The sequence below is a fragment of the Calliphora vicina genome, chromosome 3, assembly GCF_958450345.1.
Source record: "Calliphora vicina chromosome 3, idCalVici1.1, whole genome shotgun sequence".
Lineage (NCBI taxonomy): Eukaryota > Metazoa > Arthropoda > Insecta > Diptera > Calliphoridae > Calliphora > Calliphora vicina.
The window spans coordinates 35151736-35164819 of record NC_088782.1 but is presented as its reverse complement, the minus strand read 5'-3'; the positions used below and the strand labels follow the sequence as shown (position 1 = coordinate 35164819).

General features: G+C 22.3%; 1 protein-coding gene across 2 annotated transcripts in view; it reads left to right on the top strand.

Moving 5' to 3' along the window:
• Window positions 1-13084, top strand: part of form3 (formin 3) — a 183109-nt gene that overhangs the window by 88036 nt on the left and 81989 nt on the right. For both annotated transcript variants that reach the window (XM_065503170.1, XM_065503169.1), the window contains one exon: window positions 1826-1846. The gene's annotated coding sequence lies outside the window, so the exon portion shown is untranslated. The remainder of the gene's footprint in view (window positions 1-1825; window positions 1847-13084) is intronic.

Below are 13084 nucleotides of genomic sequence, written 5' to 3'. Positions count from 1 at the left end.
AGTTGCCTTTTTAAAAATCGAAAAAAGTGGAACAGTTGACTTGTTGTTTCAGCTATGGAACCCAAGATAGAATGTGTTAAAATTTGGAATTGTAAGGTGATAGATTTACTTAAATATAAAATAAATTTTTAAGAAACAAATTAGTTAAAGGCGGAATATAACATACTCCACATTCTTATGTTTATTTTTTTTTTCAGACACATGTTTATAAACATTCAAAAAATACCAAAAGTCGACTATAAGAAAAAGTCGATAGTTCGACTTTTTTGTTTGTTGAAAATAGTCGATTTAAATAAAAAGTCGAAAAAAGTTTTCAAAAAATTCCAAAAGTTGACTATCAGAAAAAGTCGGAAGTTCAAAAAACCGACTTTTTTTGTTTGTTGAAAAAAGTCGATTCAAATAAATGAAAGTCGAAAAGTCGACTTTTCAAAAAATTCCAAAAGTCGACTATCGGAAATTTAAAAAAGTCGGAAGTTCGAAAAGTTGCCTTTTTAAAAACCGAAAAAAGTCGAACACTCGACTTGTTGTTTTAACTATAGAACCCAAGATAGAATGTGTTAGAATTTGGAATTTTAAGGCTATAGATTATTAAAATATAATTTAAAGTTAAATTTTTAAGACAAAACAATTAGTTAAAGGCGGAATTTAACATAGCCCACATTCTGCACATTCTTCAATTTTTTTTTCAGACACATGTTTATAAACATTCAGGCATATGTTGATATGTTGCTGATAAATTATATTGCATAGAGTATGCAATACAAATAATTTGCATTTATTATAATATAAATAAATATTAATTTAAGCAATTTATGTTAATTAAAACCAAATATGTGTAGTAGTAGTAATAATAATATTTAAACAATGACGTATATTTGTTAAATTTCATTACAAGTTTTAGTTGCTAAACAAAACTATATTTGTATATGAAACTCATAAACATAATAAATTCATTCATATATATTTTTGTATTTTTTTTTTTCGTTTTACATTCAATTCAATTAATGCATGTAGGTGTTATTTACCACATGTGTAAAGAAAATCATCATCTTTTTCGTTTTTTTTTTCAAACATTATGAAATATATACGAGTTTTAGTTTGAAAACCAAACCAACAAATAACAAATAAAACTAGTTATACTTCTAGTAGTTTGAATGAAAAAAAAAAACTCATATTTTCATTCATTAAAGTTTTGAAAAGCCATGCGACAAATACGTCCCTGTTTGCAGTTTAGTTCCACAACATAAATTGTTTTAGTCGGCTTTAGTTTTTTTTTTGTCTATCTCTCTCTGGTTTATGAATTGAAACATTTTTTTTGTAGTTTTTAAGTCGAAATATAAAATTGTGTAGGTTTTAGTGATTGCTGTGGATGACCACAATGAAAATTTATCAGGAATTAAGAAACGACTTCATTAGTCCATTTTATTGTCATCATATGTTATTTTGGTGACATTGTAAGCGTAACAAAGTAATATTTTCTTGTTCATGTCTTGTAAAAAAAAATTACAAATTTAAATTGTGTAAAAATTTAAATGACAAAAAGCAATTATTGTTTGTTATCGGATTAAGGGTAAATGCTATACATTTTTAGTAATTGCTAAGAAACTTTATATAATTTTCCAGAGTTTAGCAATGTTTGGCAACATGTTGCTTTAAAACTTGACAATATTTACATATGACTGGAAACATTGCCTAACAACCTATTACTTATTTCAAAACTAAATTACTGCTATTATTTTTTTATACAATCAATTCCCCTAAGAATAATAATTCATTATTCAAATGACTGTAATTAATATAATTTTTTTTCCCATTTTTTTCACAGCTTCAAACGTACGCATTCAGGGTAAGTGTTATCACTTCCAGATAATAAATTAATTAGTTTGTATTATTTAAAATGTTATAAGAGAGAAAAAAAACACAACTAATAAAAACCATTAATAACACATAAATAAACAATAAAAAAAAGTTCATTGCTCCATAATCACTGTTTCAGAGTTTACTGAGCGCTCTTAACTTACTGCCACACAATTTTTGGGTGTTTTAATAGTTTTTTTTTTTTTTTTGTCCCTCAACTATTTGTTTATGCGGTTTTGTTTATTGTAGTTGGTGGTCAAAATCCCAGCAATGACCTTAACTTTGAATTGTCAAAAACAAAAACCTTAAAGTTCAATAAATTTTAATGCACTAACATGTGTTTAACTTAGGAAACTTTTGAGTGGGGAAGCATGTTAAAAGCTATACAAAATAAACATTTGTTTATAAATTAAATTAAAAAAAAAAACAGACAAACATTACTTTATGATGACTTTGCTAAGCGAAATTTGAGCTAGAAAAATGTCATTAAATTGTTAAACAAACTAAATAAAAGTATAATGTAACTAAAATCATTAAATTGTAAAAAGTATTAATTTTACTACTATTTTAAACATAGCACAAATTTAGTATTTCCACAAATTTTTCATATAATACACAAGTTTGTGGTTTAATTTATATATTACAGTTCTAAAATAGGTTTTTTAAAAAAGTAGTATTTTTAGTACTATTTTCATTCTCTGTAAAAAGTAGTATTTCTGCTACATTTTACATAATATATAATTATGTTGCTTTATATTGTAATTTTTAATGTCTAAAAGTACTTTTGGAAACAGTAGTATTTTAACTACTATTTTAAAAATTCCAAAAAGTATATTTTTTTGTAATATTTTTTACATAATCTAAATGCTAGTTGAATATTTTACATATTTTAACACTTTTAAAAAAGTAGTATTTTTAATACATACTTTTATGTTTACTAATATTGTATTAGTAGTATTTTGAATTCTTTTTTTTTAAATTTAGAATTTCTGCTAATTTTCCACATACTAACAAAGTTGGCGGAATAATTTTAATATTTCGAAGCTAGAAAGTGCTTTTTAAAAAAGTAGTATTTTTAGTACTTTTTCCAACACCAGTAAAAATCAGTATTTCTACTATTGTTTCACATAATATATAAACTTGTTAATTAATTTTAAGATTTTGGTGCCTAAAGTAACTTTTTAAAAAAGTAGTATTTTTGCTACGTTTTAAATAACATTGAAATCTAGTATTTTTATTACTTTTTCACATAGAAAACAATTTTGTAGACTAATATAGAAATTTTTTGTTGTCTAAAAGAATTTTTTTAAAATAGTAGTACTTTAAATACTTTTTAAAAAAGTAGTATAAAATTAATAGTAAAAAGTATTAATTTTACTACTATTTTAAACATACCACAAATTTAGTATTTCCACAAATTGTTCACATAATACACAAGTTTGTGGTTTAATTTATATATTACAGTTCTAAAATAGGTTTTTTTAAAAAAGTAGTATTTTTAGTACTATTTTCATTTTCTGTAAAAAGTAGTATTTCTGATATTTTTACTTAAAATATAATTATGTTGCTTTATATTGTAATTTTTAATGTCTAAAATTACTTTTCAAAATAGTAGTATTTTAACTACTATTTTAAAAATTCCAAAAAGTATATTTTTTTGTAATATTTTTTACATAATCTAAATGCTAGTTGAAAATTTTACATATTTTAACACTTTTAAAAAAGTAGTATTTTTAATACATACTTTTATGTTGACTAATATTGTATTAGTATTAGTATATTAGTATTATGAATACTTTTTTAAAATTTAGTATTTCTGCTAATTTTTCACAAAATAAACAAGTTTGCTGATTAATTTGTATATTTCGGAGCTAGAAAATGCTTTTTTAAAAAGTAGTATTTTTAGTACTTTTTCCAACACCAGTAAAAATCAGTATTTCTACTATTGTTTCACATAATATATAAACTTGTTAATTAATTTTAAGATTTTGGTGCCTAAAGTAACTTTTTCAAAAAGTAGTATTTTTGCTACGTTTTAAATAACATTGAAATCTAGTATTTTTACTACTTTTTCACATAGAAAACAATTTTGTAGACTAATATAGAAATTTGTTGTTGTCTAAAAGAATTTTTTTAAAATAGTAGTACTGTAAATACTGCTATAAATATAATATACATATACCTTTTAAAATAGTAGTATTTTTACCCTGATAAGCAGCATTGAAATGTAGTATTTCTACTACTTCTTCACATACTAAATAATTTTGTTGACTAATATAGCAATTTTTGGTGTCTAGAAGTACTTATTTAACAATTTTAAAAAAAGTAGTATTTTTACTACTATTTGAAATATGCAAGAAATGTAGTTTTCTACTAAATGTTTACATAACATGCAAGTATGCGGTTAAATTTAAATATTTCTATGCTAAAAATTTCTTTTAAAAAAAAGTAGTATTTTTGATACATTTTGAAGCGGCAATGAAATGTAGTATTTCTACTACTCTTTTACATAGTAAACAATTAAGTTGACTAGTATAGCAATTTTTGTTGTGTAGAAGTATTTATTTAACAATTTTAAAAAAGTAGTATTTTTACTACTATTTGAAATATGCAAGAAATGTAGTTTTTCTGCTAAACGTTTACATAACATGCAAGTTGCGGTTAAATTTAAATATTTCTATGCTAAAAATTTCTTTTAAAAAAAGTAGTATTTTTGATACATTTTGAAGCGGCAATGAAATGTAGTATTTCTACTACTCTTTTACATAGTAAACAATTATGTTGACTAATATACCAATTTTTGTTGTGTAGAAGTATTTATTTAACAATTTAAAAAAAGTAGTATTTTTACTACTATTTTAAACATGCAAAAAATTTAGTATTTCTACTAATTTGATGCTAAAAATTGCTTTTTATAAAGTGGTATTTTAGTAAATTTTTCATGCTCAGTAAAAAGTAGTATTTCTACTATTTTTAAACATAAAATATTTTGGTGCTAAAAGGTACTTTTTAAAAAAGTAGTATTTTTGATACATTTTGAAGCAGCAATGAAATGTTGTATTTTTACTACTTTTTCACATACTAAAGAATTTTGTTGACTCATATAGCTATTTTTGAGGCTAGAAGTACTTATTTAACAATTTAAAAAAAGTAGTATTTTTACTACTATTTCAAACTTGCAATAAATTTAGTATTTCTACTGATTTTTTGCATATTATACAAGTATGCTAAAATTTTTTTTTTTTAAAAGTAGTATTTTTAGTACATTTTTCACCTTCAGTAAATAGTAGTATTTCACCTATTTTTCCCCATAACATATTAGCTCGTTCATAACTTAAAATATTTTTGGTGATAAAAATTACTTTTTAAAAAAGTAGTATTTTTCTAAAGTTTGGAAGCAGCAATGAAATGTAGTATTTTGACTACTTTTTCACATACTAAAGAATTATGTTGATTATTATAGCAATTTTTGGTGGCTAGAAATACTTATTTAACAGATTTTAAAAAGTAGTATTTTTACTACTATTTGAAATATGCAAGAAATGTAGTATTTCTATTAAATGTTTACATAATATACAAGTTTGCGGTTAAATTTAAATATTTCTATAATAAAAATTTATTTTTAAAAAAGTAGTATTTTTAGTAAATTTAACATGCTCAGTAAAAAGTAGTGTTTCTATTAGTTTTTCCTATAACATATTAGCTCGTTAATAAATTAAAATATTTTGGTGCAAAAAGATTCTTTTTCAAAAAAGTAGTATTTTTAATACTTTTTTTCATATCCAGTAAAGTAATTCTACTATTTTATCTAATAATATATAATCTTGTTAATTATTATAAATATTTTGGTGGTAAAAAATGCTTTTAAAAAAAGTAGTATTTTTGGTACTTTTTTCCAAAAACATTAAAAAGTAGTATTTCTAAAATTTTTTCAAATAATATATAATCTAGGTAATTAATTTCAATATGTTGTTGCTTAAAAGTACTTTTTAGAAAAGTAGTATTTTTACTACTATTTTAAAAAACAGAAAAAGTAGTTTTTATAGAAATTTTTACATAATTTATAATGTTCTGCTTCTAAAAAAGTAGTAGATTTAGTACTTTTTTTTACTACTATTTTAAAAAACAAAAAAATAGTTTTTGTAGAAATTTTTACATAATTTATAATGTTCTGCTTCTAAAAAGTAGTAGATTTAGTACTTTTTTTAAATATTTATAAAAAAAGGTAGTATTTCTAGTGTCCTCCAGTCTATTTCCTGCAATACAAATTTATATCTGGCTTTATAATGAAACAATCTATCTACCCCACTACTTCAAAGCCTAATATTCTTTAATAGAAAATATTTGTTTTAAACTAAATTTTTCATCTTAAATCTGTGTAAATGTGTGCTTATTTGAGTACTTCCACGTTCAGTTGATTAGTTCAAGTAAACGCAAAATTAATTTCAATTTCAACCTCAAACTACAATATTTGAATACCATAGATTTATGAGTACTCATACTCGTTAGATTACTGAAGAGAGTTTTGTTATTTTTTTATTTGGTTTGATTTTGGTAACCAAACATTTATAAAGCCAACCGTCAACAGCAAATGTGTGTTGGCTTTTTTTTATGGGTTCGACAACATGTCTATTGTTGGGTTAATAATTTTTTTTCCTATTGTTTTTATTTTTTTTTTTGGTATTGGAAACATGTATCCATCAGATAATATTAGATGGTTAGATGCGATACGATATGAAACATCGACAGTGTAGTGATGTGATGTGATGGTGGCATATTCGTCAACAATTTGACATTGACTTGATGGGTTTTATGAATAGTTTTTGCCATTTCTGTGTGGGCTTAGCCATCTAATAACAACTACAGGCTACAACAAGTATTTGCCATCAATTTGATTTTTCTATCTTGTCCGTCTGTCTGTCTGTCTTGCTATACTTATGTTTGTTTTATTTAGCTTGACATTAAAATGTCTTCTTGTATATACCTACATTAATAATAAAACTTCTATAAAAAACCATCAAATTTTGTTTAAACAATAAGAGTTTTTGAACATTTTTCAGAAAATCTCTTTTAATGAATTAGTCACTGCTGTTTATTTTATATTAGATTTTATTGGCCACCGTTTTTTTGTTTGTTTTAACTTGGCGTTAAGAATTGTTTTATTAAACTTTGAAATTTTGAATTACTTGTTTTTTGTGTTTTTTTTTTTTTTGTATTATTCAGTTTTAAATTTTAGTGGGTGCACTTTTTTGTGTGTGAGTGTCTGCAAAAACCACAAAAATACAAGTCAGTCAGTCGTATGTGGTGTTAAGTGTTTCAATATTTTGTGGATTTGATTAGAAACTTTAAGAAGTTTAGGACGACTGTTGCAGGCCTTAAAAATTTTAAAAACAAAATTTGATAAAATGTTTAGAGTGAACCTATTTTTCTCTCTAACTTAGTATAGGGTGCCTTCAAATTTCGTCTAAATGTCTCAGGTTTTGTAGTGTTGATTCAATATTATTGTAGTAAAGTGTCTTTTTCTACTCTTATAATAATTTTTTTTCTATTCTATTCGCCTTTTCATTAGTTTGTTGTGTAAACAAGTTTATTTTTTGCGTGGTTTTCAGTCTAAACACAGTAGAAACACATGCATTTTAACATGTATATACACAGATACATGGATAAATATATAAGAAAAAATGTATATAAACAATGTATCTCATACAATACATCTGTAGGTATTGTTATATATTTGTTCCCCCTGTTAATAGCGACTGCTGCCGTTGTGTGTCCTTCATTGTGTCTGTTAGATTTTTTAACTTGTGTTGGTTTGTTTTTCTATTCTATTCAATTAAATTTCATTCTACTTAGAATTGAAAAGTAATTGAACTTCCGTAAAATATTAAAAAAAAAAATGTATATAACTTTATTAATTACTATTTAATTAATAACGTCGCAACGTGTAATTAGTTTCTTTGAATTATATAATACGTTTTTATTTGTTTGTTTAAAAATATTTTTTTTTGTTTTAAAAAGAATAATTGCACTAAAATGCAATATAATTAAATGATACTATTTTTAGTAAAGAACCCTATAAAACAAATTAAATGAAACAAAGGCAATTTTTGATGTCAAATTTTGTATTATAAAACAAAAATTTTTCCAATAATTCATAGAATTACTTAAATTTCCTTTATTTTCTTTTTAAAACTGTTTTATAATCAAAAAATTCAAATTAAAAAAAAAAATTATTTTTTTGCTTAAATTTCAAAATGTTTACATAAGGTAAAGTATGTAATCAATGTAAATTTTATAAAATTTTCAAACAAAAACAAATAATTGCTTGAGAAACCCGTATTTAGTTATTTTTGTCATAGATTTTCAATTGTTTACATTTTGTAAAATATGTAAACAATCAAATTGTTTCTATATTTTTAAACAAAACTACCTTCTAATTCAATTAAATTAGTTTTAACATAAATTTTCATTATTTACATAGAGTAAAATATGTAAACAATGTAATTGACAAATAATTTCTATATAAATTGTAAATAAAAAAAATTATTTTTTAAATTTTCAATATTTACATTATGTAAAATATGTAAATAATGTAATTGACAAACAATTTCTATATAAAAAATAATATTTTTCTAAAAATTTTTATTTTTACATTTTGTAAAATATGTAAACAATGAAATTTTTAAAACAACAATTGCATTTTAAATCAGAAATCTATTATGTCATTTATCCAAACACAATTTATATTGTTTACCATAGGTAAAATATGTAAACAATGTGGTTTTAGACAACTATTTTACTACGTTTCTCATAAATTTTCAATTGTTTACCTAATGTAAAATATGTAAACAATATAAATTTTACTCAAATTTCATATTTATTTCCAAAAAAAAATAAATATTTCACTATTCTCGACATCATTTTAATTGTTTACATTTTGTAAAATATGTAAACAATCAAATTGTTTCCATATTTTTAAACAAAACTTTATTTTAATTCAATTCAATTAGATTTTACACACATTTTCAATATTTACATAAAGTAAAATATTTAATAAATGTAATTGAAAAACTATTTCTATATAACTCATAAATAAAAACAAAAATATTTTTTTAATTTTCAATATTTACATTGTGTAAAATTGGGAAAAAACGTAACTGACAAACTTTTCTATATAAAAAAAAATCATAATTTTTCCTAAATTTTTATTATTGTTTACCGAAGGTAAAATATATGTAAACAATGTAGTTTTAGACAACTGTTTTACAACGTTTCTTATAAATTTTCAATTATTTACCTAATGTAAAATATGTAAACAATGTAAATTTTACCCGAATTTCTTTATTTACTGAAAAATAAATATTTTACTATTCTCGATATAATTTTTTAAATTGTTTACATTTTGTAAAATAAACAAAATTTTCAATTGTTAACCTAATGTAAAATATGTAAACAATGTAAATTTTACCCAAATTTGTTTAGTTACTGAAAAATAAATATTTTACTATTCCCGATATAATTTTTTTAATTGTTTACATTTTGTAAAATATGTAAACAATGTAATTTTTAATATATATGATAACAAAAAATTACTATTAAATCGGGAAAATATTATTATATTTACACAAAAATATTTTGTCAATTATTTACCTTATGAAAAATATGTAAACAATGTAGTTTAACACAATTATTTACTATTTCTCACAAAATTTTCAATTATTTACTCCAGGTAAAATATGTAAACACTGTAAATTTAAAAATAACAAAGCAAATAATTAAATAAAAAATTTTTTATTGTTTTTCTTAAAATTGGGCAATTTTTTACTTCGTGTAAAATATGTAAACAATGAATAGAACACAAATTTTTAATTATTTACCCCAGGTAAAATATGTAAACAGTGTAAATTTAAAAATAACAAAACAAATTAAATAAAAAACCGATTTTTATTGTTTTTCTCAAAATTGGACAATTTTTTACTTCGTGTAAAAAATGTAAACAATGAATTTTTTTTTGAAAACTTTTATACAAGAAAAATTTCTTTTGTTCAAACCAAATTTTTATTAGTTTCTCTAAAATTTTCAATTGTTTATCTTATATAAAATATGTAAACAATAAAATTTTTACAAAATTTATATTATAAAAAAGTATTTTGTTAAATTTCCACATACTTTACACTTTATAAGGCATGTAAATCATGTAATTTAAACAAAATTTTGTATTATTATTTCACAAAGTTTTACTTGTTTAGATTACATTAAATTTGTATGTAAAAATCAGACAAAAACTATATTTATGTTAACTTTTAAAAGAACTAGAACTTGGCAATATGTTGCTGGAAAATGTTGGTTTTATTAAGTCATATTTATTCCATCTTTTCAATATATTTCTTAAAAATATTTACTATAGCTACAACTGCAACATGTTGCTTTAACTGTTTATAAATGTTCATATGTGAATCCATCTAAACATGATTCGATATTTATTTATAGAAATCATTTTCATATTCTAATGCCAACAACATTTGTTAAGTTAGAAGACAAACTATTTAAGTATTCCTTAATAATATTCAATAAAGTTGCAAAGTATAAATTTAGAAATGTTAATGAACTGCTTAGCACACAACATATTGCTAGCAACATGTTGCCTTATTACATTTATAAAATATTTAATAAACAATGTTTCAAAACAATGAAATTTCCTTTTTCTTTAAACCCATAATTAAATTCATAAAGTTTTAAATAAAATCTAAGCTTTATTGTTTAGAAATATAAATAGTTTAAAATTTCCCATACTATTTGCAGAATTCATGTTTATAAAACATAAAAAATCTGAAAAATTTTTCAATTTCTTATTTATAAACAAATAAAAAAATTCCCACATCATATAAATTATTTGAAAAAAACTGCACTTTTACACGCATCATTAGCTGGAAATTGTTTATGAAATTTCACTTTTTTAACATGTTTATTATAGGATTGTTTATTTGTTTTATGAATGAACCTCAATTTATACTAAAACAATAGAAATATTTCAAAGAGAAAAACATGTTGAAACAATTTTAAGGTGAGAAATTATTGTAGCAACAATGTTGCTTAATTATTGTAAGTAAAAATAAACTTTTTTTAACTTTTCATAAAGACAAAATTAAACATATTAATGAATAGCCCAAGTTAATTGATTGTAATTGATGGCAATATGTTGCAGAAATATATAGAAATTAAATAAAAACCTGTTTTTAACAATATAAATATAAAGACTTTTCATGACTTTATTAAAAACTAAGAAAAATATCAAGAAAACTTTGAAGTGAAACCAAAATAATGTAATTGTTGTTGTTGGCAACATAAAAAACAATAATTTGTTTATTTTTTTTAAATTAATTTCTCAGCAACATGTTGCCAATAATTAGGTTTAAGTTATTATGAGTTTTAGTCAGTACTTTTCTTAGTTTTAAATAAAACAAAATAAACACTAAAAGAACTAAACTATTAATGACACATTATACATTAGCAACATGTTGCTGACAATAGAAATATAAAGTATTTTCCTGACTTTATTGAAAACTTAGAAAAACTTTAATAAAAATTTGATGGAAATCAAAATAACAAGAATTTAATTGTTGGCAACATGTTGCTGGAATAAAGTAATTATAAAAATCTATAATTTGCTTATATCATTAAGATTATTTCTCACCAACATGTTGCCGACAATTGGGTTCATGTTTTATGGCTTAAGCAATATTTCAATTAAATTGTTTCATAGTTATAAGAAAATAATATATTTATGTCAAAATCACAAACCAACATGTTGCTAGCAAAAGAACTATAAAGTATATGCTGGCTTTATTGAAAACTATGAAAAATTTTAATCAAAATCTAGACTAAAACCAAAATAATGTGAATATAATGGCAACATGTTGCTGAGATATCAAAATATATAATTTTCTTATTTTCTTAAAATTTTATATCAGCAACATGTTGCTGATAACCTTTATCAAAATCACAAAGCAACATGTTGCTAGCCATAGAACTATGAAAATGTTTATAAAAATCTTGACTATAACCAAAATAATATGAATGTAATGTTAGCAACATGTTGCTGAGATATAAAAATATATAAATTGCTTATTTCCTTAACCTGCCATTATCAGCAACATGTTGCCAAACACAAGCTTTACATTAATTAGACTTTGGACCTTATTTTATCAATATTTTTCTTAATTTTAAATAAACTTAGATCAATACTTTATATTTATATAGCTAGCAACATGTTGACTTAAATTTTGTTTCATAAATAAACACTTTAATTAAATATGATTGACATGCAAAAGGTTTGTTTCTTTTAAAATATTTCTCGATTGTTATTTTTGTTAATAAATTCAAAGTTTATTTTAAATTAATTTGCATATAGCTAGTATTTATATACTTAATTTTTTTATGTCTCCTAAATAAATATAAGAAAGGAGTCTTTAAACAAATTACTTCTTAATTGAGCAGAAGATTGACATTAAACTGTTTGTTTTATTGTTTTGAGGAATATTTCATTCAGGGTTACAATTTTTCCATCCTTGATCTTTATTTGTATTGTTGTTATAATTGAATAATTTTATTTTTAAACTCCCAACTAATTAAGTTATTTTATCTAAAAAAAAACACACACAAACTCTCAGACAAAATGTTTACAAAATAAACAATCTGTAACGGAAGGTTATTTATTTCATTAAAAACATTAAATCAAAATAAATATAAAAAAAGATCTATAAAAATAAACGTTTAAATAAAAATAATAAAAACTGAAATAATAAAACAATCAATAAGCAGCAATAACCAGTTAACTGGTCAACCTTACCTACTAAACTTGACGCCACTTTTACCAATTTGGCAACAAAATTTTATAAATATTTTTTAAACATTTCACAAAAAAATAAAAAAAATAATATTGAACATGTTGTAGTAGCGTTCCATTATAAACAATCGACAAGATTCATTGTCTGGCAGAGAACTTGTTAACAGAAATAATGATTCAATTATGATTTATATTGCGATACAACGATGTGAATCCTTTTTCAAGTTATGCAAGTTCAGTAGTCTTTAGTTTACAAGTTTGGGTATCAGAAAAATTGTTGTTTTTTTTTATTGTAAAATACCGCTTTTATTGTAAAAATACCTTAATTGTTTGCAATGTTTTAATCAGTACATGCTTAGCAACATGTTGCTATAGACATAG